We start from the raw sequence: 27,954 nt of genomic DNA, 5'->3' as shown, positions 1-27,954 counted from the left end.
CAACTAGGCAGGAGAAGGAAATAAAGGGTATTCAATTAGGAAAAGAGGAAGTCAAATTGTCCCTGTTTGCAGATGACATGATTATATATCTAGAAAACCCCATTGTCTCAGCCCAAAATCTCCTTAAGCTGATAAGCAACTTCAGCAGAGTTTCAGGATACAAAATCAATGTATAAAAATCACAAGCATTCTTATACACCAATAAGAGACAAACAGAGAGCCAAATCATGAGTGAAGTCCCATTCACAATTGCTTCAAAGAGAATAAAATACCTAGGAATCCAACTTACAAGGGACGTGAAGGACCTCTTCAAGGAGAACTACAAACCACTGCTCAATGAAATAAAAGAGGATACAAACAAATGGAAGAACATTCCATGCTCATGGGTAGAAAGAATTAATATCGTGAAAATGGCCATACTGCCCAAGGTAATTTATAGATTCAATGCCATCCCCATCAAGCTACCAATGACTTTCTTCACAGAATTGGAAAAAACTACTTTAAAGTTCATATGGCACCAAAGAAGAGCCCACATCGCCAAGTCAATCCTAAGCCAAAAGAACAAAGCTGGAGGCATCACACTACCTGACTTCAAACTATACTACAAGGCTACAGTAACCAAAACAGCATGGTACTGGTACCAAAACAGAGGTACAGATCAATGGAACAGAACAGAGCCCTCAGAAATAACGCCACATATCTACAACTATCTGATCTTTGACAAACCTGATAAAAATAAGAAATGGGGAAATGATTCCCTATTTAATAAATGGTGCTGGGAAAACTGGCTAGTCATATGTAGAAAGCTGAAACTGGATCCCTCCCTTACACCTTATACAAAAATTAATTCAAGATGGATTAAAGACTTACATGTTAGACCTAAAACCATAAAAACCCTAGAAGAAAACCTAGGCAATACCATTCAGGACATAGGCATGGGCAAGGACTTCATGTCTAAAACACCAAAAGCAATGGCAACAAAAGCCAAAATTGACAAATGGGATCTAATTAAACTAAAGAGCTTCTGCACAGCAAAAGAAACTACCATCAGAGTGAACAGACAACCTACAAAATGGGAGAAAATTTTCGCAACCTACTCATCTGACAAAGGACTAATATCCAGAATCTACAATGAACTCAAACAACCCCATCAAAAAGTGGGTGAAGGACATGAACAGACACTTCTCAAAAGAAGACATTTATGCAGCCAAAAAACACATGAAAAAATGCTCATCATCACTGGCCATCAGAAAAACACAAATCAAAACCACAATGAGATACCATCTCACACCAGTTAGAATGGCGATCATTAAAAAGTCAGGAAACAACAGGTGCTGGAGAGGATGTGGAGAAATAGGAACACTTTTACACTGTTGGTGGGACTGTAAACTAGTTCAACCATTGTGGAAGTCAGTGTGGTGATTCCTCGGGGATCTAGAACTAGAAATACCATTTGACCCAGCCATCCCATTACTGGGTATATACCCAAAGGAATATAAATCATGCTGCCATAAAGACATATGCACACGTATGTTTATTGTGGCACTATTCACAATAGCAAAGACTTGGAACCAACTCAAATGTCCAACAACGATAGACTGAATTAAGAAAATGTGGCACATATACACCATGGAATACTATGCAGCCATAAAAAATGATGAGTTCATGTCCTTTGTAGGGACATGGATGAAACTAGAAACCATCATTCTCAGCAAACTATCGCAAGGACAAAAAACCAAACACCACATGTTCTCACTCATAGGTGGGAATTGAACAATGAGAACACATGGACACAGGAAGGGGAACATCACACTCTGGGGACTGTTGTGGGGTGGGGGGAGGGGGGAGGGATAGCATTAGGAGATATACCTAATGCTAAATGACGAGTTAATGGGTGCAGCACACCAACATGGCACATGTATACGTATGTAACAAACCTGCACATTGTGCACATGTACCCTAAAACTTAAAGTATAATAATAAAATTAAAAAAAAAAAAAGAAAGGAAGTCAAAGAGAGAACAAGCTCATGTCAAACACAAAATGTCTTGGATGCCAAAAAGGAGTTCTCCAATGTTGAGAACAGAAAATAAGAAAGCATAATTTCAGAGTTACCATAGGAGACAACTGAGGTCTGACTTCACAAAAGCAGCTTATAGTGTGGTAGAGAGAGCCCAGAATCTGGAGTCAGAAACCTTCATTCATATTCCAGCTCTGTCACATAGCAGCTATATAACTTAAACAATATCTCCAAGACCTAATTTCTTTTATTTATTTCAATACTTTTTGGGGTACAGGTGGTTTTTGGTTATGGGGATAAGATTTTTTAGTGGTGATGTCTGTGTCTGAGATATTAGTGCACCTGTCACCCAAGCAGTGTACACTATACCCAATATGTAGTCTTTTATCCCTCAACCCCCTCCAAGCCTCCCTTCCTGAGTCCCCAAAGTCCATTATATCACTCTTATGCCTTTGTGTCCTCATAGCTTAGCTCTCATTTATGAGTGAGAACATACAGTATTTGGTTTTCCATTCCTGAGTTGCTTCACTTACAATAATGGCCTCTAGCTCCATCCAAGTTGCTGCAAGAGACATTATTTCATTTCTTTTTATAACTGAGTAGTATTCCATGGTGTATATATAACACATTTTCTTCATCCATTCATCAGCAAGATCTAATTTCTTTATTTGTCAAATAAGATCTGCTTTTAAAAGTATGTAAAAAAAAGAATTGAGAAAAAGATATTCAAACAAAAACTTACACATAAATACTCATAGCAGCACCATTCACAATAGCCAATAGGTGGAAACAACCCAAATGTCTATCAACCAGTAAATGAATTAACAAAATGTGGTGTATCCATAAAATGGAATATTATTTCATTATAAAAAGGAATGAAGTGCCAGCTCATGCTACAACATGGGTGAACCTTGAAAACAATATGTTAAGTGAAAGAAGCCAGACATAAAATACTACATAGTGTATATTACTATTTATATAAAATGACAAGAATAGGCAAATCCATCAAGACAGAAAGCAGATTAGTGCCTGCCAGGGGCTCGGAGTAGAGGGAAGTGACTTCTTAATAGGTACCGGATTTGCTTTTGAGATGAAGCAAATGTTTTTGAACTAGATAGTGGTAATAAATGTACGACATTGTCAACGTCCTAAATGCCACTTAATTGTACAATTTAGAGTTGTTAAAATGGTGAATTTTATGTTATGTATATTTTACCACCCCAACAAAATAAAGTATTGTAAAGCATCTAGCACAACTTCCAGCACTTCACTGGAGTTCAATAAATAGGATTTCTTATTTCTCTTTGATGACCTATTGCTAAGTTTGTCTGCTGTCCCCCAGGGTCCACAAAATTGAGATGAGCACACAGTGCATCTCATTGGCAGAGCCAAACTTGCACCCAGAACCCTGGTGGACAGGTGGTCTAGGAAATGTACCACTAAAGAAGATGTCAGCAAAGAGCTAAGAAATAATACCAAGCACAGAAAGGCACCATGTTGTCTCTGCAAGGATGACATTCCCACAGAGTTTGCTGCTAGTGCAGTTGCTTTCACTCCCTCATTGCCACATATTAATACGGTCCCATCCTTAAGACATGTGATCCTGGGCCCCATTATCAGAGATTCTTCTTCAGGAGGTCTGGAATTGGACTTAGCATTGGAACTTTTAAAATCTCTAAAATAACTCTGCACAGCCAGAAGTGAAAGCCACAGCCTAGATAGTGGGCCAGGACAAGAACACGTGGAGAGAAATAGAGAAAAGAAATCCTATGTAAACCTGAAAAAAGCCAGGAGAACTTTCACTTCCAACTGGGGGAGGAATGGGGAAGGAGATTGAGAACATTTTGTGGAGGAGATGGCATCTGTAGCAGAGAGAGTTGGAATACGAATTCACCGGGCAAAAGCCATTCCAGGTCAAGGAAATGAGTGGAGCCAAGCCCTGGCAGTAGAAGAGCCCAAGTCCTGTGTGAGGATCCGCAGCTTGGTGTTATGGACTGAATGTTGTGTCCTCCCAAGTGTTCATATGTTGAAAAACTAACTCCTCCATTTGTGGCTGTAATAAGAGTAAGGAAGGAAGTAATTAAGACTAAATGAGGTCATAAAGGTGGGGCCCTGATTTAATGTGATTAGTGTCCTAATGAGAAGAGACACCAGAGAGCTATAATAAAGGAAAGGCCATGTGAGGACACAGTGTGGCTGCCTACAAGTGAAAAACGGAGCCCTCACAAAAAACTGGCACTTTCATCTCGGGCTTTTAGCCTCCAGAACTGTGAGAAAATAAACTTCTGTTGCTTAAGCCACCCAGTCTATGTATTTTGTTATGGCAGCCCAAGAAGACTAATACACATGGCTAGAGCATAGAAGGTTCAGTAGACAATGGTTTCATCTGGAAAGTAGGCTGGGACTAGATCCTGGAAGACTTTGCATGCCAGTCCTTGGGTAGATAATATTTTAGAAGAATTGCTGTTTCCATAATGAACTTCAACTAAGAAAGGCCCAGTGTAAAGATATGCTTGTTACTTCTGGGAAAATTCTTACTTGAAAATGACCTCCTGCCCTCAAAACACCCCTGGGAAATCTGTCCTATTAAATTATTGAAATATGCAGGCTTCAGGTGATTTGTTCTGAAGTCCAGGCTGGGTCTTTGGGTGAGCAGAAGACCTGGCTTAATTAGAAGCCCTGGGTTTTCACCAGAGCTTCCTAAGGCCCCCCTTCTCAATATTCACTTTTCCAGCAGGACATAGGAGTCTCATTAAACAAATAGCTTTTTCTCCTGGAGAACAATGATCACTGAAGAACAAAGGTGAAATCAGTAACTTTGTCAAGAAGCGAAGAGAAGGCCAGGTGGTCGGGGCTTTTCTCCATAAGTTCTGGAGAGAGGAGCCAGAGTGATTGCTTATTTCTTGTTCTCCTCCACTGAAGAGTGATCATTACCAGAAATCCCTGGCACACCAATGACCTGGAACAAACAACAATGCCCTTAGTACAGTTCTCTCTTCCTCCACATCTGTCAGATGCTGTGTGGAGTATTTTACATATGATGTGTCATTTAATCTTTATAACAATTCTATGAGTTAAATTGCCTTGCTCAGGCTGGGCACAGTGGCTCATGCCTGTAATCCCAGCACTTTGAGAGACTGAGGCAGGTGGCTCACTCGAGCTCAGGAGTTCAAGATCAGCCTGGGCAACATGGCAAAACCCCGTCTCTACAAAAATTAGCCTGGTATGGTAGTGCATGCCTGTAGTCCCTGCTACTCAGGAAGCTGAGGTGAGAGAATCTCTTGAGCCCAGGAGGTCAAGGCTGCAGTGAGTGAAGATAGCACCACTGCACTCCAGCCTGGGCAAAAGAGCAAGACCCTGTCTCAAAAAATAATAAATGAATTGGCTTACCCTACTTTACAGATGAGGATATTAAAGTTCAGAGAGGAACAAATGTGTTCTTTTTTGGAAAGGAGCCATGAAAGCAAATCCAAATAGAATCTCAAGGCCACTCTTACTTTAACAGATCATGTGCCCCCTCTCCCCTTCCCCATGCCACTGGACTGAAAGGAAACCAGCAACAGCCTGGAACAGGTGATCCCAACCACCCCATCACAAATGGAGATTCCCATTAGAAAGTCAATACAGGGGAAGGGACAATAGAGGTCAGAGAGTCATCTTCATTTGCCTTGCGTGCAACTGTGGCATGTGTTTTTGCAAAATCTCCCCTGGTGATTCTCACTTGTGCCCAAGTTAGGGACTTCTGTACTAGATTAGGCAGCCTCCCATCAATGGGTCCAAGACAAAAACTCTGCTTCATACCAGGAGTCCTGTGAATCACCTGACTCCAAGTGAAGTTCTGTCCACCAAAGATACATAGCTGACAAGACATTCAATTCAGGAGCCCTTTCTGGAGGACAGGCAAACCCCTCCAAACAAGATGGAACTACCCATCTCAAGTGAGTTAAATTGCAATCAAAGCAAAACTCTACCCTTGGCTTTATCACTGTGAGAAACAGCCATAAAAGAACCCCTTCTAATTATTTTTTGCAGAATTGCTATTAAATGCCTTCTAGAGTGTGTTGAATAGTGGCATCCAAAAATGTTACATCCAAGTCCTAACCCCTGGTAACTATGAATGTGACCTTATTTACTGGAAATGAGGTCTTTGTAAATGGAATTAAACTAAAGATCTCAAGATGAGATCATCTTGGATTTAGGCTGGGGCCTTGATCCAATGACTGATGTCCTTATAAGAGGAAGGAGAGGGAGTTTTGAGACACAAAGACACATATGAAGATGAAGGCTGAGATTGAAGTAATGCAACCCAGGGAATGCCAAAGATTGCCTGCAACCACCAGGAACTGAGAGAGAGGCATGGAATGGAGTCTCCCCTACAGCCTCCAGAAGGAACCAACCCTGACAGCACCTTGATTTTGGACCTCTGGCCTCCAGAAATGTGAAAAAAAGTAAATTTCTGTTGTTTTAAAACACCAATTTTTCTGTCAATTGTTATAGTAGCCCTAGAAAGCTAATGCATCTTATGCATTACATCACAGTTCATATCAGGGAGTAAACAACAAATTTCCTTCTAGAATTCAGTATACGGAAGCAGCATGTGTCTCCTGATAAACACACAAAGAGCAATAAGATTGTAACTTGACAATTTCACACTTTTTAAAAAAAAATCGATAAAAATTAGGGCTCAAGTTCAGTGATTTCCCATCTTGAATTCTTGCCATAAATGTCTGCTTGCTTTTCTGTTTCTGTTCTCTCTTTCACTTTGAACTTTATTTTTAGTTTGCTTACTGTGCACCAGGTTATATTATAAATCACCTAAAATCCCTTTTGAACAGAGATGGCTACAAAATTATAAATAATAGCAGAGTGACTGAAAGAATGAGCTCAAGAATCAAACTTCCTAGGTTCAAATACCAGCTCCACAACTTAGGAGCTAGATGACTGTGTGCACACTCCATGCCTCAGTTTCCTCAGCTGTCACATGGGAATAATATCAGTATTGTTCTATAGGGCTGCTGCAAAGGATTAAATAAGTTAACCAATACATGCAAAGCACTTAGAACAATGCCTGACATCTAGAATGTATTCATTTCACAAATGTTGGCTATTACTATTGTTTGTCTGTGTTACTGCCTTAGTTACAATGCTCTCCTGCAGCTTCATTGCCTTCAGGATGAAGTTCAAGCTCCCTGCCACAGCACACAAAGCTTTCCATGATGGCTACCTGGGGGCTGCAACTTGTCTCTGCCAAGGGTGTCCTAGCTGACCCTCCAGCAATGCTGACCACACCTGCACACTTGGCTGTCTTTTCTGCTAGGGATTCTCTAGTTAACTCCTACTTACCCCTCAAGGCTCGGCCCTGGGGTTACCTGTTCCTGAAACCCAGGCCTCCCCTGGGTTGTGGTAGGCATTCTTCATCCCAGCTCTCTCTGTGCTCTGGGCCTGTCTCCATGTCTAGCTCACCATGTCCATAATCTGTTAGAGGGATTTGTGTTGTGTCTCCCTTGTCCAGGATGCATCCAGATCTCCTGATTTCAGTTGTGTTTGTTAGCAAAGAATGAAAGCACGGAAGCCCTTTGGAAGATGAGCCATCAGGCTGTGGTGAGGGAGGCTCCCTGTCTGAAGTCTGTATCCTGACTAAGCAGGGTGCCCCCGGAAGGGACAGATAGCCTCCAACTGTTTAAAGCTCCAGAAAGTTCTGCAAACCACATCTGGTCTGCTAATGCTTGGGGTAAAAGCTGGCTTTTCCATTAAGGCCTTTGAACCTTAAGGCTGGTGTTACACAGTTGGTTAACTGTCACTCTGCATTTAGAGTCACTGACCCCTATTTTGAGGGAGTTAAAGAATAACAGCCTCTGGGAGAAATAGAGTTTCCAGATAGATGACTTTGCTTGAGCACATTTGGAAGCATGACATTAAATCCTGTGAGAGGTTTGCCCTCATGCCCTTTTTGAAGACACACACACACGTATGCATGTATATCTGGGCACATGCACACATGTATGTGCATAAGAGAAAGAATTGGTCAGTGCCCTGTGGTATCATGGGAACATCCTCATATGAGAATCAAAGGATAACAGGTTCAGGGAAGAAACCCGCCCATGGACTTGGGTTTAGCTGGCCCTGTGTCCCACCCAACCCAGCTCTCCAGCTTCCCCCCACAAAGTTCCAGACCTCCTCTCCTGGGATCCTTTATTCCCACTGAAGGCAGTATACAGAGAGTGAGGGCCCCAGACTTGGGGCCTGTGCACATCCTGAGATGGAAGCCTGAGCCTGCACAGGGGGAGAAGTGGAACAGCCAGACTGCAGGTTCTCAGACAACACGGGCCCCTGTGCTCTCCAGGGCCCTCCTGAGGCTGCACCTTTTGACACTCTCCACCATTCAAGGGGCCCTTTGTGGTTATTCAGATGAAGAAAGATCAGGAGGTCTTCAGATGCAGAAAACAAGATGTTAGGGGAGTGGAAAGGGAGCCAAGGTGATTTCTCCTCAGGTGGACCTGCACCAACAGCCAGTGTGGAAACAGCGTGGAGCCTGGAGTCAGGCTGGCCTGGGCTAGAGCCAGAGGTGGGAGGAGGAGGGCAACTGGGAACCTGCTACATCCAGGCTAGACTGTAAATGTCTTCGGATGGGTAGCTGGTGCCAGGCACTCCTCCCTGTAACCACCCATAAAGGCTGGCATGGAGCACATTTTCTTGCACACAGAAATCCTTGTACCATCAGCCTGTACCATATCCCCACTCTTCCACCCCCCAATCCCAACCTTCCAGGAGCGAAGGGGTGGAAACACTGATACTCCAGCCTCACCTGATCCAGCCTCATCATTCAGAGGGTAGGGAAATAAGAATCAATGTGCTTATGCCAAGATCAGATCTGCTTTGAGCCTGAGTTGCCTCAAGCAACTGAACGCCTCTCTGGCCTTGGGGCAGGTCTCTGGTCACTTACATAGAGGCCAAAAATCAAGTGCAAGCAGTAGGCAAGGCATGAAGTCAAAGTCAGATCATATGCAGGATGACAAGCGCCCAGTGGAACAACCATCGGCCTGAGTTGTGGTCTAGAGCTAAGATTGGACACCACCAGCAGCAAGGAGGTGGCAGCCAGTCAACCAATAGGTTCCAGGTGGTGAGGACGGAGCAGGGAACAAAAGCACAGAAACCCTATCTTCCTGGAGCCTACATTTCTCACTGAGAAGCAAAGGCTGGTGGCCCAACCCAAGTCTGAAGGGTTCACTGTGGCACAACGAGGCACTCAGACTCTGGGTTTGACTCCTCTTTGCCTCTTACATCTGTGTGACATTACGCAGGCCATTTACTTCTCCAGATCTCAATTTCCTCATCTGTAAAGTGGGATTAATAAGACCAGCAGCCTCAGTGGGCTGCGGCGAGGATTTTGTCAGTAAAGTAAAGCACTAAGAACAGCATGTGACTCACAGTAAGCAAGGTAAGAATTTCTTTGCTATTGTCCTGGACACTGCCCTTACAAAAATGCCAGGAGTGTGCAATGCTTGCACTGCAGAACATTTTAAAGAGGCCACCCAGGGCCTGCCAGCTTGTGTTCCATCAGTGGTGACAAATTTCTGCCTGGCCTCAGACAGGTCGCTAATTGTTCTCAGCCTCCATCCCCTTCCCCATTCCTGGGGTGGTAGAGGAGCAGATGATGCTGGCCCACTCAGGAGGTCCTAGGAGGCAATCTGAGGTCACCACAGAAGAGTCAGGGCAGGAGATTCCAGGCTAGCCATGGAAAGAGGTGGCAAGGCTTCATCTGGCAGGGTAAGCAGGAGCTCCGGGCTCACAGAGGTTACATATGAGCCTCTGAACATCTTGAGGGGTGGCATCTGGAGCTGTTGTGTCATGATTTACTGAAAGCTGTACTTAAGTTAAATCAAGGTTGGAAAGGCTAATGAATGAACTCCTACCATTTAAAAAAAAAAATAGTCACCTTATTTTGATGAAGTTGGGATAGGAACAAGCAAGAAGAGTATCCAGCTCCTTCCGTCTCCCGCGTTCGCTGTGAGAGGAGCTGCCGCCATGTCTGCGCATCTGCAATCGGTGATCATGCGAAACTGCTCCAGTTTCCTGATCAAGAGGAATAAACACACCTACAGCACCGAGCCCAATAACTTGAAGGCCCGCAACTCCTTCCCGCTACAACCGGCTGATTCACTGCAAGACTGTGGGCGTGGAGCCGGCAGCCCATGGCAGAGGTGTCCTGGTGGTCATGAAGCGGAGATCCGGCCAGCGGACGCCTGCCATCTCCTACGTGCGGACCATCATCAACAAGAACGCTGGAGCCAAACTCAGCAGCATCAGATACATGATCCGCAAGAACAAGTACCGCCCTGACCTGCCATGGCTGCCATCAGCAAGGCCAGCGCCATCCTGCGCAGCGAGACGTCTGTGATGGTGAAGAGGAAGCTGACCAGCCCCACAAAGAGCTTGTGAGTTGCCTGCCCCCAAGCAATAGTCGGCTGGCTTTCTCACAAAAGGAAGAAGAAGAAGGAGGAGAAGGGAGAAAGGGGAAAGGGGAAAGGGAAGGGGAAGGGGAAGGGGATGCAGTGTCCTGCAAAAAACTCAAGAAGACTTTTACTATTTGCGCTGATTTGTCATCCCCTAGGCATAGTCAGAAATAATATGAATGTCCGGCCACCTTGAAAGCCCTTGCAGTGTTTAGAAAATCTGTACTCTCCAATATGACAGCCACAAGCCACATGCGCCTATTGAGCACTTGAAAAGTGGTTCCTTGAGATATGCTGTATGTGTACACTCTGGATTCCAAGACTTAGTATGGAAAAAAAAATGTAAATATCTCATTAATAATTTTTATTGATTACGTATTGAAATACTAATATTTTCATATATTGGCTAAAATAAAATGTATTACTAAAATTAATTTCATCCATTTTTCTTTTTTTATGTGGCTACTAGAAAATCTACACATGGGGCTTGCATGATATTTCTATTGGATGGTGAAGTTTAAACAGAGAGTGGTGCTCATGGGGTCTGCCTTTCCCAGTGGTGCCAGTTGAGCCATCACTCATTTCTTTTTGCTCAAATAGCAAAAAGACTTTGCAGTGGAGAAAACCCTGGGCCAGGAGACTGCAGATCCAATTGATCACTTCACCTCAGCCACCAAGTTGCTGGATGGCTTTGGTAACAATAGTGATAGTAGCAAACACTTCCATAGTTTTTTATGTATATATGGAGGCCAGGTGCTGTTCTAAACATTTGACACATGTAAATTTCTCACTAAAACTCTATGAGATGATAGAAGCTATTATTAGCTCCATTTTCTGTATGTGGACACTGAGGTGTTAAGAGGTTAAATCACAAGCCCTAAGCTCACGACTGGAAATTGGTAGAGTTAGGATTCAAAGCCAGGCAGTCTGGTTCCAAGGTCTGTGTTGTAAACCACCTCTTACCTCAAGTAATCCAAACTCGCTTGGATTCAGTTTCTTCGTCTAAGAAACAAGGTTCAGAAGACGACAAGGGTGACCACAGGCTGTGTAGATGTAAGCTGGCAGAAGCTTAGGAAAGGAAATTACATTGAAAGAGCTTCCCATCCACAAAGCTACTAAAACCCAAACCCAGTGCTTACAATAATGTCTTCCCAAATGCCCCCAAATGAAATTAACTTTTTCTCTTCTTATGCTTCATAACATTCTGATACATTACAGTCCTTCACACATCTTATCTTTCATTGCACACACACACACACACACACACGTGTATATATATCCATTTCCTTCATTACTGTTCAGATTTTTTAAAGGCAGGCTGTCTTACAGATCAGTGCTTTTTAACTGGAGGTTAAAATTTTGCTCCCAGAGGACATTTGGTAATGTCTGGAGAAAGTTTTGATTAACACAACTTGTGAGGTTGGAGGTATGTCGCTACTATCATCTAGTGAGTAAAGATAAAAAATGCTGCTAAGCATCCTACAAAGCGCAGGACAGCCCCCTACAACAAAGAATTATCTGGACCAAAATCTCCATACTTCCAAGAGTGAGAAACCCTGTCCTTCATTAGATCATTAGATGATCCATTGTGCCTAAAACATGCATGAAACAATAGGCACTCCATAAGTGACGAAAGATTGATTGATTGATTGATTGATTGAAAGAATAATAAATACATATTCACCTATCTGCCCTGAATGTAACTTCCTTTTGGTTAGGCTCATCAAATATGTATTCAATGCCCACTATATGCCAGGCACATTCTAGGGCTGGGGGATAGGGGAATGCAAAGTTCTGAGGCACACGAGGCCCCTGTCCTCAGGATAGGACAGTCTCCTAGGGGAGTCAGAGTCAAAGCAGTGTGTCAAACGTTAAGTGCCCTCAATCTTGCCAGCTCTGGACAGGAGCACCACACAGAAACTTTGTGAAGACAGATGACCCAGCCAATCCTGGAGATACTCATCATTTTTTCTCAATCTTTATTTTGAAAAACGTCAAACATACAGAAAATGTGGAATAACAGTACAATACACATATTTATATACATAGTAACATTTAGATAGATAGATGGAGAAATATAAATACACACAAAATGCTTTGGAAAATAAGATGCAGATATCATGACCTCAGCCAAATACATCAGCATGCATAGGACAGACCTGCTGATTTAATCAGTCTGGAGTGGGGCCTTGGCATCACTAGTTTAAAAAATTCTCCATTTGGGTAAGGGCCAAGATAGCCGAATGGGAACAGCTCTGGTCTGCAGCTCCCAGCGAGACCAATGCCGAAGGCAGGTGATTTCTGTATTTCCAAATGAGGTACCAGTTCATCTCACGGAACTGGTTAGGCAGTGGATGCAGCCCACAGAGAGCAAGCAGAAGCAGGGCGGGGCATGGCTTTACCTGGGAAGTGCAAGGAGGCAGGGGACCTCCCTCCCCCAGCCAAGGGAAGCCATGAGGGACAGTGCTACCCACCCCGGGTACTACGCTTTTCCCACAGATCTTCGCAATCCACAGATCAATAGATTCCTTTGTGAGCCTACACCACCAGAGCCCTGAGTTTCAAGCACAAAACTGGGTGACTGTTTAGGCAGGCACTGAGCTAGCTGCAGGAGATTTTTCATACCCCAGTGGCACCTGGAACCCCAATGGGACAGGAGAACCATCCACTCCCCTGGAAAGGGGCCTGAAGTTAGGGAGCCAAGTGGTCTCACTCAGCAGGTCCCACTCCCACAAAGCCCAGCAAACCAAGAACCACTGGCTTGAAATTCTCACTGCCAGCGTAGAAGTCTGGAGTTGACCTGGGATGATGGAGCTTGGTGAGCAGAGGGGTATCCACCATCATTGAGGCTTTAGTAGGCAGTTTTCCCCCGACAGTGCGAAGGAGACTGGGAGGTTTGGACTGGGCAGATTTCACCACAGCATGGCAAAGTGGCTGTGGCCAGACTGCTTCTCTAGATTCCTGTCACCAGGCAGGGCATCTCTACAGGAAATGCAGCAGCCCCAGTCAGGGGCTTACAGATAAAACTCTCATCTACCTGGGACAGAGCACCTGGTGGAAGGGGCGGCTGTGGGCCCTGCTTCAGCAGATTTAATCTTTCCTGCCTGCTGGCTCTCAAGTGAGCAGCTGATCCTGACAAGGGAGATTCTCCCAGCACAGCACACCAGCTCTGCTAAGGGACAAACTGCCTCCTCAAGTGGGTCCCTGGCCTCCGTGCCTCCTGACTGGGAGAGACCTCCCAACAGGGGTCGACAGACACCTCATACAGGAGAGCTCCAACTGGCATCTGGCAGGTGCCCCTCTGGGATGAAGCTTTCAGAGAAAGAAGCAGGCAGCAATCATTGCTGTTTTGCAGCCTCCACTGATGATACCCAGGGGAACAGTGTCTGGACCTCCAGCAAACTGCAGCAGACCTGCAGAAGAGGGGCCTGACTGTTAGAAGAAAAAATAACAAAGAGAAAGCAACAACAAAAACAACAAAAAAGACCCGCACACAAAAACCCTATTCAAAGGTAATCAGCCTCAAAGATCAAAGGTAGATAAATCCAGGAAGATGAGGAAAGACCAGTGCAAAACTCTGAAAATTTGAAAAGCCAGAATGCCTCTTCTTCTCCAAATGATCGCAACTCCTCTCCAGCAAGGGCACAAAACTGGTTGGAGAATTAGATTGAGAAATTGACAGAAGTAGGCTTCAGAAGGTAGGTAATGACAAACTCCTCTTAGCTAAAGGAGCATGTTCTAACCCAACGCACGGAAGTTAAGAAATTTGATAAAAGGTTACAGAAATGGCTAACTAGAATAACCAGTTTAGAGAGGAACATAAATGACCTGATGGAGCTGAAAAACATAGTACAAGAACTCCGTGAAGCATACCCAAGTATCAATAGCCAAATTGATCAAGTGGAAAAAAGGATATCAGAGATTGAAGACCATCTTGTTGAAATAAGGCATGCAGATGAGAGTAGAGAAAAAAGAATGAAAAGGAATGAGCAAAGCCTCCACGAAGTATGGGACTATGTGAAAAGACCAAACCTATGACTGATTGGCATACCTGAAAGTGACAAGGAGAATGGAACCAAGTTGGAAAACACACCTCAGGATATTATTCAGCATAACTTCCCCAGCCTAGCAAGAGAGGCCAACATTCAAACTCAGGAAATACAGAGAACACTACTAAGATACTCCATAAGAAGATCAACACCAAGACACATAAGCATCAGAGTCTCCAAGGTTGAAATGAAGGAAAAACTGTTAAAGGCAGCCAGAGAAAAAGGTCAGGTTACCTCCAAAGAGAAGCCCTTCAGAATAACAGTGGATTGCTCTGCAGAAACCCTACAAGCCAGAAGACAGTGGGGGCCAATATTCAACATTCTTAAAGAAAAGAATTTTCAACCCAGAATTTCATATCCAGCCAAACGAAGCTTCATAAGTGAAGGAGAAATAAAGTCCTTTACAGACAAGCAAACGCTGAGGGATTTTGTCACCACCAGGCCTGCCTTACAAGAGCTACTAAAGGAAGTGCTCAATATGGAAAGGAAAAACTGGTACTGGCCACTGCAAAAGGCACACCAAAATATAAAGACCAATGACATTATGAAGAAGCCGCACCAAATAATGGGCAAAATAACCAGCTGGGATCATAATGGCAGGATCAAATTTACACATAATAATATAAACCTTAAATGTATATGGGCTAAATGCCCCAATTAAAAGACACAGACTGGCAAATTAGATAAAGAGTCAAGACCCATCCGTATGCTGTATTCAGGATACCCATCTCACATGCAAAGACATACATAGGCTCAAAATAAAGGGATGGAGGAATATTTGCCAAGTAAATGAAGAGGGGAAAAAAGCAAGTTGCAATCCTAGTCTCTAATGAAACAGGCATTAAACCAACAAAGATCAAAAAAGACAAAACAAGGGTATTACATAGTGGTAAAGGGATCAATTCAACGAGAAGAGCTAACTATCCTAAATATATATGCACCCAATATAGGAGCACCCAGATTCATAAAACAAGTTCTTAGAGACCTACAAAGAGACTTAGACTCCCACACAATAATAGTGGAAGACTTTAACACCCCACTGTCAATATTAGAAAGACCAATGAGACAGAAAATCAACAAAGATATTCAGGACTTGAACTCAGCTCTGGACCAAGTGGACCTAATAGAGATCTGCAGAACTCTCCACCCCAAATCGACAGAATATACGTTCTTCTCAGTGCCACATAGCACTTATTCCAAAATTATCCACATAATTGGAAGTAAAACACTTCCCAGCAAATGCAAAGGAATGGAAATCATAACAAATAGTCCCTCAGACCACAGCACAATCAAATTAGAACTCAGGATTAAGAAACTCCCTCAAAACTGCACAACTACATGGAAAGTGAACAACCTGCTCCTGAATGATTCCCAAGTAAATAACGAAATTAAGGAGGAAATCAAGAAGTTCTTTGAAGCCAATGAGAACACAGAGATAACGTACCAGAATCTCTGGGACACAGCTAAAGCAGCATTAAGAGGGAAATATACAGCACTAAATGCCCACATGAGAAAGTGGGAAAGATCTAAAATCTACACCCTAACATCACAATTAAAAGAACTAGAGAAGCAAGAGCAAACAAATTCAAAAGCTAACAGAAGACAAGAAATAACTAAGATCAGAGCAGAACTGAAGAAGATAGAGACACGAAAAACCCTTCAAAAAAATCAATGAATCCAGGAACTGGTTTTTTGAAATGATTAACAAAAGAGATAGACTGCTAGCCAGACTAATAAAGAAGAAAAGAGAGAAGAATCAAGTAAATGCAATAAAAAATGATAAAGGGGATATCATCACTCTTCCCACAGAAATACAAACTATCATCAGAGAATACTATAAACACCTCTGTGCAAATAAACTAGAAAATATAGAAGAAATGGATAAATTCCTGAATACATACACCCTCCAAAGACTAAACCAGGAAGAAGTCGAATTCCTGAATACACCAATAACAAGTTCTGAAATTGAGGCATTAATTAATAGCCTAACAACCAAAAAAAGCCCCGAACCAGATGGATTCACAGCCGAATTCTATCAGAGGTACAAAGAGGAGTTTGTACCATTCCTTCTGAAACTATTCCAAACAATAGAAAAAGAGGGACTCCTCCCTAACTCATTTTATGAGGCCAGCATCATCCTGATACCAAAGCCTGGCACAGACACAACAAAAAAAACAAAATTTCAGGCCAATATCCCTGGTGAACATTGATGTGAAAATCCTCAATAAAATACTGGCAAACCGAATCCAGTAGTACATTAAAAAGCTTATCCACCATGATCAAGTTGGCTTCATCCCTGGGATGCAGGGCTGTTTCAACATATGCAAATTAATAAATGTAATCCATCACATAAACAGAACCAATGACAAAAACCACATGATTATCTCAATAGATGCAGAAAAGGCCTTCGATAAAATTCAACATCCCTTCATGCTAAAAACTCTCAGTAAACTAGGTATTGATGGAACGTATCTCAAAATAATAAGAGATATTTATGACAAACCCATAGCCAATATTATACTGGATGGGCAAAAACTGGAAGTATTCCCTTTGAAAACCAGTGCAAGACAAGAGTGCTATCTCTCACCACTCCTATTCAACATAGTATTGGAAGTTCCGGCCAGGGCAATCAGGCAATAGAAAGAAACAGTGCATATTGAAATAGGAAGAGAGGAAGTCAAATCATCTCTGTTTGCAGATTACATGATTGTATATTTAGAAAACCCCATCGTCTCAGCCCAAAAACTCTTTAAGCTGATAAGCAACTTCAGCAAAGTCTCAAGATACAAAATCAATGTGTAAAAATTATAAGAATTCCTATACACCAACAGTAGACAAGCAGATAACTAAATCATGAATGAACTCCCATTCACAATTGCTACAAAGAGAATAAAATATCTAAGAATACAACTTACAAAAGATGTGAAGGACCTCTTCAAGGAGAACTACAAAGCACTGCTCAAGGAAATAAGAGAGGACACAAACGAATGGAAAAACATTCCATGCTCCTAGATAGGAAGAATCAATGAAAATGGCCATATTGCCCAAAGTAATTTATAGATTCAATGCTATTCCCACCATTGGGAATCCCATCAAGCTACCATTGCCTTTCTTCACAGAATTAAAAAAAAAACTACTTTAAATTTCATATGGAACAAAAAAAGAGCTCATATAGCCAAGACCATCCTAAGCAAAAAGAACAAAGCTGGAGGCATCATGTTACCTGACTTCAAATTATACTACAAGGCTACAGTAACCAAAACAGCATGGTACTGGTACCAAAACAGATATATAGACCAATGGAACTGAACAGAGGCCTCAGAAACAACACCACACATCTATACCATCTGATCTTTGACAGACCTGACAAAAACAAGAATGGGGAAAGGATTTCCTGTTTAATAAATGCTGCTGGGAAAACTGGCTAGTCATATGTAGAAAACTGAAACTGGACCCCTTCCTTACACTTTATCCAGAAATTAACTCAAGATGTATTAAAGACTTAAATGTAAAGCCTGAAATCATAAAAACGCTAGAAGAAAATCTAGACAATACCATTCAGGACATAGGCATGGGCAAAGATTTCATGACTAAAACACCAAAAGCAATTGCAACAAAAGCCAAAATTGACAAATGAAATCTAACTAAACAAAAGAGCTTCTGCACGGCAAAAGAAACTATCATCAGAGTGAACAGGCAACCTACAGAATAGGAGAAAAACTTTGCAATCTACCCATCTGACAAAGATCTAATATCCAGAATCTACAAAGAACTTAAACAAATTTACTAGAAACAAACAACCCCATCAAAGAATGGGCAAAGGATATGAACAGACACTTCTCAAAAGAAGACATTTATGCAGCCAACAAACATATGAAAAAAAGCTCATCATCACTGGTCATTAGAGCAATGCAAATCAAAACCACAATGAGATACCATCTCACGTCAGTCAGAGTGGTGATTATTAAAAAGTCAGGAAACAACAGATGCCGGTGAGGCTGTGGAGAAAGAGGGACACTTTTACACTGCTGGTGGGAGTGTAAATTAGTTCAACCATTGTGGAAGACAGTGGGGTGATTTCTCAAGGATCTAGAACCAGAAATACCATTTGACCCAGCAATCCCATTACTGAGTATATACCCAAAGAATTATGAATCATTCTGCTATAAAGACACATGCACACATATGTTTATTGCAGCACTATTTACAATAGCAAAAACTTGGAACCAACCCAAATCCCAAATGCCCATCAATGATAGACTGGATAAAGAATATGTGGCATATATACACCATGGAATACTACATAGTCATAAAAAAGAATGAGATCATGTCCTTTGCAGGGACAAGGATGAAGCTGGAAGCCATCATTCTCAGCAAACTAACACAGGAACAGAAAACCAAACACCACATGTTCTCACTCATAAGTGGGAGTTGAACAATGAGAACACATGGACACAGGGAGGAGAACAACACATAGTGGGGCCTGTCAGGGGCTTGGGGGGGCAAGGGGAAGGAGAGCATTAAGGCAAACACCTAATGCATGAGGGACTTAAAATTTAGATGAAAAATTGATAGGTGCAGCAAACTACCATGGCACACGTATACCTATGTAACAAACCTGCACATTCTGCACATGTATCCCAAAACTTAAAGTAAAAAAAAAAAAATTCTCCATTTGGACACACAGCCAGAGTTGAGAACTTCTGGGATATAGGAACTGTAGGAACCAGAACTCTTTCGGGAAAGAGAGATGGCTTTCAGGAGGAGGTAAAGCTGAAGCTGGGAACCTGAACAAGCACAGCAGTGAAGCTGTAGAGGGAGGAGGGAAGGACTTGAGGGGAATTTAGGAGGTAATTAGAACCACCTGGTGACTGGAGCCTGGCCTGCTTCCTGGTTCCCTTTTCCCCTCTCTGGCTGGCCTGTTTCCATTTACAGGCTTACTTTCCAAGTCTCTAGAACCAAGACTGGGTGACACAAGGAGGTACTGCTCAAAATCAGATCACCCTTGCTTGGGTCCCCATTCTGGCAGCTGCACTTCTGCTCTGTACCCATGGCGTGCCTCAGCCCTGGAATCCAATATTTGCCCCTACCAGCCCTTGTGTTTGTGTTTGTGTCTGTATTAGCCTGTTCTCATGCTGCTAATAAAGTCATACCCAAGACTGGGTAATTTACAGAGGAAAGAGATTTAATTGACTCACATTTCAGCATGGCTGGGGAGGCCTCAGGAAACTTACAATTATGGCAGAAAGGGAAGCAAACATGTCCTTCTGCACATGGTGGCAGGAAGGAGAAGTGCCATGCAAAGGGGGAAAAGCCCCCCTTATAAAACCATCAGATCTCATGAGAACTCACTATCACAAGAAGTGATACAATTCAATCACTTTAATTCAAGTGATTGAATTGTATCACTTCACACAAGAAGTGTAACAATTCAAGATGAGATTTGGGTGGGGACACAGCCAAACCATATCAGAGTCTCAGCAACCTGACCAGAGACACATGGGCCTTCTAAGATTGGAGCCCTCATTAATCCTTCTCCCTTTATTAGAGGTTTCTTAAGCTTTTGCCTGATTTCTGAATCCTGCCTGCTCCCAGGCTTACAATTCCACCTTCTATGCACTGCTGGGCCCCTCATGCATACCAGCTGTGTCACTGGGGAGTGCACTCCTGTTGCAGTGTCCTCTAGATGCCTTCTTCCACCTGCTTAATGCATGTCCTGCCACCCCACCCACCCTGGGAGCTCGGTCTGTTTACAGGGCCCTTTCCCTTGCACTTACGACAGCCCTGGTGCACTTCCCCACTTCTGGTTTCCATCTCCTCATCTGTACACAAGCAAGACGCTTGCTTTAGTGATCCCTACAGCCTCTTTCAAGCCAAACATTCTATGATTCCCAAATCTGATCAATGATAACAGTGAGCATCAGAGTGCATGCAGAAAGTCCTTATGTTGGCTCTGGTTATCTTAAAACTTAGCCTACTAGCACATAATCTCAACATTCATAGAGGGCAAAACCATCAAGCAGGCTTGTTTTTAGTCAACGCACAAACAAAACCTGCATGGTTGGTTGATTGCATTGTTGAATAATCTCCTGGTAAGTTTCCTATTAACTTAAGTCTTCGTACCTCCAGCATTCTGGCTAATGCTTCACTCCACTCATCTTAAGTATATTTAGCTCACTCATTGTCCTCAGTTCTGTAAATTGAAGCAAAATACCTCCATGCTCCCTCTGATTTCCACAAAGCCTGCAAAAGCAGCTACCTTTAAAGAGGTCAAAACAGAAGAGATGCCACTTAAGGACAAATGAGGTCAGGCCTGGCCCTTGGACTTGGCTCTTCAAGTTCTGCTCTGTTGGCTGTGTACAGAATAAATTTTGGCTCCCAGCTGGCTGTGGTGGCCTGGACACAGGTACACTGTGTTCATGGGCAGATCACAAGGGCCAGACCAATGATCTTTGCCAAACTCCTCACAGGCGGGAGGTTCTGAATCCCAGGGACTTCCAAGGTGGAAAGAAACTGCAGGTCGTTCAGGGCAACCCCTCTCCTTTACAAATAAGAAAATGAGGCCCAGAAATGTCAAGTACCTTCTCTGAGGTTGCACATCAAATTAGTATGTGCTCATCTATGCTGTCTCTTTCATTCTGTCTGACCTGGAAATTCTACTTTGTGGACTTTATGCCACAGATCTGCTCACACACAGGCACAGTGATGTATAAGCAAGGTTATTCACTGCAACACGGCAGCAGAGTACAACACTGGAAGCAGCTTCAGTAACCATCAGGAGAGGACTGATGTTCAATGGAATGCTAAGCACCTGTAAGGAAGACTGAAGTAGCTCTCCATGTGCTGATATGGAAAGATCTCTGAGATACCTTAGATGAAGAACACAAGGTGCTAAGCTGTGCCTATGGTATGCTACTATTTGTGTGAAAATGGAGAAAAAGGTCAAGAGTGTGTGTGTGTGTGTGTGTGTGTGTGTGTGTGTGTGTGTGTGTTTGCTTACAACAGGTAGGACTTTTATCTTGTTTGCCTATAGAGAGAGGAACTGCATGGCTGGGGATGAGAGGCAGAATTTTCACCATAAAACTTTTAACTAGGCTGGGCACGGTGGCTCACGCCTGTAATCCCAGCACTTTGGGAGGCTGAGGCGGGCAGATCACGAGGTCAGGAGATCCACACCATCCTGGTTAACATGGTGAAACCCCGTCTCTACTAAAAATACAAAAAATTAGCCAGGCATGGTGGTGTGTGCCTGTAGTCCCAGCTACCCATGAGGCTGAGGAAGGAGAATTGCTTGAACTCAGGAGGCTGAGGTTGCACTGAGCCAAGATCACACCACTGCACTCCAGCCTGGGCTACAGAAAGAAACACTGTCAAAAAAAAAAAACAAAACAAAACCAAAAAACTTCTAACTGTTGGTGCCATATTATTACTCATTCAAAAGCTTAAGTAAACATATAGACCATGGGGCAGACTGGGGTCCAGGTAGCTTGTCCAAGGTGATTCAGCTGGCTAAATGACAGAGCTGCTCCTGGGTCCCGGTCCTCCTTATTCTTGGCATGCACATACAAAAAAAAATGCTTTCCAAAATACTTGTTAAGTTCTAGAAAGAGGGAAGTGGTCAATTCAGAAGAGGAGGGGAAATGGGGGAGGGGAGTAGAATACTGTTAAGGTGAAGACAGAAGACAAGGGGAAGAGGGAACGGGAAGCAGGAATGGAAGGAGAGTGGGCGGGAGCAGGAGCCTGTAGGAGAGAATGTGAATTTGCAGCCCGAGTGCCCTTGCAGACTCAACATGGCTCCAGCTCAACATGCACTTGTAGCCAAGATTCATTTGCTAAGCAGCAATAGCAAGAGAGTTAGTCCAGGAAGGAGGTGGCTGAGTGCAGCCACAAGCTCTGTAGAGGGCCATGAGCTATCCAGTCGGCATCCACCTCAACTCAAATTCCACAGAATAAGCCTCTCTGGGCAGCTGTGCTCTGCCGTGTGCATGAGTTCAACAACACCACAGCCTCCCCCGAGAAATCTGCACGTTCATTTTTCCAGCCTCCTGAGAGAGTGACACCTTTTGTGTGGCATGACACTTTGTTTCTCCACCAGAGGTCTGACAGAACTTTCTGGGGTGTTGACTGGACACAGCCTTGGGCTGGTGCCACTGTGGCTCTGGGCAGGGGTCCTATTGAGTCTGCCATTGTCTCTTTTCCATTTTCTAAACATGCCCCTTACAGTTAAGAGAACTTGTCTGCCAGAACACCATTTTACGTACTCTCCCTCGTCAGCTCAGACCATTTTGGAGACAGGAGAAGAGAAAGGTCTTGGGGAGTCAGGCTCTGGGCTGTCTCCACCCTCTTGTGATAAGGAATGGAGCTAGCTTTCCTAACAGCTGAAGCTCAGGCTCCATTGCTGGGACTCTGTCTTACATTCTTTGGGAATCAACTCTCCTTTGTTGTCTTTCTTTTTCTCATTTGTTAAGCACAGAAGCAATTTTCTTTCTGGGTCTGTTTAGACAAACTAATGTAAACACCATGAGAAGCTTCAAACTCTCTCTGCCGATAGGCCAGCTCCATTTTGCAGTCAAAAGTCATGTCTAAGCAAGGAGCCTGATGAGTACAAGGGGAACCCTAGAGGTGCTGTGGGACCATCCTGAGGTCTCACTGTGGCCTGGCTTCCAAGGGTCTGGGTCCCCAGCCCCCAGCCATAACTGGGTCACAGGCTCCAAGGCACACTGTCTCCCTGGAGGAGGTTTCAAATGGCTTGCCTCAGTCAATGCATTGTCAGAAAGGGGAGGGGAAGGCATCAAAGAAAGAGTTCATCTGACATAGGAAACCTCTTTGTGCAGAGATGACACAGTGATGCCTCAATGAACACACAAAGCATCTTTCACTAAAATCAGCCAGGCACAAAGGGGTAGCTGTGGTCTCCTAGACCCTTCTGCTCTGGTTGGCTGGTGCTGCAGCTGTGGAGGGAAGGCAGGGGTGTGGTCTCAGCGCAGGTGTAAGCCCCATACAGGTGGGCCATGTGTGTAGGATAAGGGGAGCTCACAATGTTATGGGCCTTGGACTTGTGCAAAGACAGCCAAATTCAGAGTCCTTTGGAATATAAAAACTTTTGCTCAGTCCCACAGCTTGCCTGGTCCAAGACCAGAGAGAGGCAGTCTCGGACCTCCTACCCTGGAGCCCTCTCCAAGTCGGCACACCTTATGTAAGGTGTTCTCTCTGCCGCACCTCAGCCATTCATCCTCCATGTAGTTGCAAGATCAATCTTACTGAAAAACAGCTCTAATAACCTTACCCATCAAAAAACGATGATGACTTTCTGTTTTTACTACAGAATGATGGGCTAATTTCTTAGTAATTAACTTACTTAAAACTATGTGTAATAGGGGAAAATTTTCCAATTTTCTTATGGCAGTGAAGCTGAGGCCTGGCCCTCTGACTGCAGTTGGGAGATTTCTCCATTCCTGGTAAACTGCTCTAGCAGCATATATCTATTTCAAGCTACTTCTTAAGGCAATACATGGCACCTTTGAGCCAGGGTTTCATCTTCCATGGCAATTACTATTGGATGGTAGGACAGTCATGATCATTAATTATGAATATCTGATCTGACACAGTTTTGAGAAAGGGAATTGATTGATGGCAACTGTTCCTAGTATTTGCCATTCATACATTATAGAATCAAGAAAAAAAAGTGTGCGTGTGTGTGTGTGTACATAATCACAAACCATACTGTGTTCTCCTCATCACTAACAGTCTATTAATGTAGTCATTGCCAACAGCAACACATAGGTCCTGGTAAAGTAGTTGTCTCTGTTACAGCAGGGTGGGAAAGAGAGAAGGAGGCCCCATCACTGGGCCATGGTCAGGGAATCCATGTCTAAGTCTCATCCCTGTGACTATTATATCAGCTTCTGATAATAAAAATTTTTCTAATAAATACTGTCCTTGGAATCTCCTGTGGTGAAATTTATTCATGAATAAATGAGAAGGAGCAGGAAGCATTGGCTGGTAATACAATGCAGAGTAATTCTGAAATGAATGGAGAGGGTGACATCTCAGGATGTTCAAGCATGGCACAAGCGTGATCTTAGCTGTAAAATTAACTCTGTCACCCCACAACATTCCCACATTCTGGGTTTCACTCTCTCCTACAACAAAACTCAATCTTGCCCCATCGTTTTCAAGCCTCCGTTGAGACTTAAATCATTAGTACCTGGTCCAACACTGGTTCTGGGAGAATGTACCGGCATTGTTGGGTTCTGCATGCTGTAACCCAACCTCGGAAGACCAGTTGGTTCTGGGAAAACTCGTATCTGCCTCCATCAACCACTCATGTTATCTAGGCTGAGCCACTTTCCCCAGGAAAATCTTTAAACTTCTTTCCAGTTCAGACCAACTGCTTGGATGTGGCCCACAGTGAATCCAGCCTGGGCCATCATGGTACTCCAAGTGGCTTCATTTTCCATAGAGCTTAGTGTCCAGTAAATACCCAGGCATTTCCGAATTTCACCCCATTAAAACTGAAGCCTTTCTTGTGAAAACAGGAGGAAATTATAGTCACTAATCTGAGATCAGGTGACAGTTACACTCCTCTGTAGACCAGGGGCCAGCTTGCTGATAGTCATCTTTTCTGAAGTCAGACCAGGACCTTAGGTCTTTAGGAGAAGGCCCAAATCTAATTTAGCAGAGGGATAAGACACCAGCTTGCCAACACAGCATCTCCAAGTCCCTTATTTCTCTAGGCAGACATCTGCTACGTTTGGCTTCAAGTGTTGTCTGTCAGTTAATAGCAATGAAGTTACTCCTGAGGCTCCAATATGTGACAGATTTGTGCTTATTCATTTCCCTTTCCTTCATTACAAATTGGTTTGATTATAATTAGTGTACTCCATGGAGTGCTATTGGATTTTAGAATCTTTAATTATCTATAGTAAATATATTTCCTTTTTATACCAAAATACTTGGTAAATTGGTGTTTAGTTGAAATGTCCTGTCAGCCTCATAAATAAATAACAGTTTGCACTCCAATGGTTGGCCACATTCTGGACATCTTCTCAGAGTGGAAGCCTGGGGTGGGAGATGGAGGATGGAGGGTGAGAAATATCCTGACCTCTTCCCTTGTTGCACTGACTTGGGTGGTCTGGGCTTAGTAAAGGACTTCTAACCTTGGACTTGTGTTTTCCCAAAGCAAGTGGAAAAGCATCATCAGCTCTCAGTTGAGGAGCTTTGGCTTGGACTTTTGGCCATGAGCACAATTAATCAACAGGTTATGCAAATTAGATGGTAATTAATTCCTGGTAGCAGGCACATTTCCATTCAGACTGCTGCATATGCTGTGTGGTGATCAATTTGGTCTCCAAGGAAGCCCTGCTTCTTCTTCCAATGTTGTGGGCCTTGGACTTGTGCAAAGACAGCCAAATTCAGAGTCCTTTGGAATATAAAAACTTTTGCTCAGTCCCACAGCTTGCCTGGCCCAAGACCAGAGAGAGGCAGTCTGGGACCTCCTACCCTGGAGCCCTCTCCAAGTCTGCACACCTTATCTAAGGTGTTCTCTTCGCCACACCCCAGCCATTCATCCTACATGTGGTTGCAAGATCGATCTTCCCGAAAAACAGCTCTACTCATGTTACTTAGCCATCGGTAAACTACGATGACTTCCTGTTTTTACTACAGAATGGTGTGCAAATTTCTTAGTAATTAACTTGGTAATTAAAACTATATGTGGTAGGAGAGAAATTTCCAATTTTCTTACGGCAGAGAAGCTGAGGCCTGGCCCTCTGACTGCAGATGGAAAGTTTCTCCATTCCTGGTAAACTGCTCTGGCAGCATATATCTATTTCAAGCTACTTTTTAAGGCAATACATGGCACCTTTGAGCCAGGGTTTCATCTTCCATGGCAATTACTATTGGATGGTAGGACAGTCATGATCATCAATTATGAGTATCTGATCTGACATAGTTATGAGAAAGAGAATTGACTGATGGCAACTATTCCTAGTATTTGCCATTCATACGTTACAGCATCAAGAAAAAATGTGTGTGTGTGTGTGTGTGTGTGTGTGTGTACAAACTATACACAGTTCTCATCACTAACAGTCTATTAATCAGTGGGTCCAAAAAATACATTGGCTGCCCCATAATTGCAAACAGGGCCTGTGGACTCAGGGCTAGCAGCTAGATGGAGATCACAGTGAAGACTGGGAATGCCTATTGGGAAGGTGCTCCAGCCAAAGAATTCAAGGGACCAGAGGTCAAGAAAGAGCAGAGAATCAAAGCTGGGCCCCTTGTGGGGAGGCCGAAGTCAGGCAAAACAAGTGACAAAGAAGGCGGTAAGTGCAAGCTGAGCAATTATGTGAACAGAGGCAGAAAAAAGGAACTTTGGAACTGAAGAAAGCTGTTCCATGGCTTGTTCCATTTCGGAGTACTAAAATGTCACCTTCTCAGAATGGCCCTCCCTGGTGTTCCTGGCTAAAAGAGTAGGTTCTGAGACTCTCCATCTGAAACTTGCTTTATTGTTGTTCATAGCTCTTTTCTCCATCTAATAAGATATTAATTTTTCATTTCCTTGTGTGTTTATTATTTGTAACCCCCAGCAGAGTGTAAACTCACTATAAGTGGAGACATTTTCTTGTTCACTCTGGTGTCCCCAATGCCTAAGACAGCTCCTAGGACAAAGTAGAGTTTCAATAGATATTTGCTGTCTGAATGATGAACTCACTTAACAGATGAGGAAAGTGGGGTTCAAAATGAGGAGTGGCTTACAGAGGTCAGGAGAGCTGTAAACATCCTGCGATGCAGAGGATCCCCCCCCCAGCACCTACAACCGAGACTTAGCCAGCCCAAAATGTCAGTGGTGCCCAGCTGAGAAACACTGGGCTACACAGACAGGATGGGAGGTTGGCAATGGAAGAGGAGGGTGTGGAGAGGATGTGCATGACCCAGACCTTGGATGATGGGAACATTTGCCCATATGGAGATGAGGAAGAGCTGGCGAGGGAGGAAATTAAACATCTGTCCGCCATCCCCAGTGTGTGGCCTCCCTCATTTTGTGCCTAGCACTCCCTCCCTGAAGTTGTGCGAACCAAAAATGTCTCCAGACATTGGCAAATGTCCCCTGGAGGACAAAATTGCCTCTGGTTGAGAACTGCTGGAGTCTAGCCAAAGTCAGCTCTCCCCTCTCCTTCCTCAGAACTCCAACCTCACTGTGGGAGACACTTCTTAAAGGCTGGGCACTGCTTAACTTGCTCATCTTCTCTCCTGCTGGGTGGTGAGCTCTTCATCCTGACCCTGGAGGCATTTCTCTCACGCGTGGGAGTAAGGGGCATCAGGGCATCAGTTTCTAAAGCACTTGGTAACCTTTGGAGGAGAAATAACCTAATTTAGAGCCAAACAGAAATAAATCAAGACTCTAGAGATAGTCTGGATATCACTGGCTGCCA

The 27,954-nt window shown here is 43.6% G+C and overlaps 1 long non-coding RNA gene and 1 pseudogene across 3 annotated transcripts in view; one reads left to right on the top strand and one right to left on the bottom strand.

The window, feature by feature from the left end:
* LOC129143652 (uncharacterized) overlaps positions 1–27,954 on the bottom strand; it is a 663,501-nt gene that overhangs the window by 446,133 nt on the left and 189,414 nt on the right. The window lies entirely within an intron of this gene.
* LOC129143588 (large ribosomal subunit protein eL28-like) lies at positions 9,995–10,458 on the top strand (annotated as a pseudogene).

This window comes from Pan troglodytes, chromosome 2 (genome assembly GCF_028858775.2).
Source record: "Pan troglodytes isolate AG18354 chromosome 2, NHGRI_mPanTro3-v2.0_pri, whole genome shotgun sequence".
NCBI classification, from domain to species: Eukaryota; Metazoa; Chordata; class Mammalia; order Primates; family Hominidae; genus Pan; species Pan troglodytes.
Note: the sequence above shows the minus strand (reverse complement) of the source record. Positions and strands in the feature narration are given on the sequence as shown.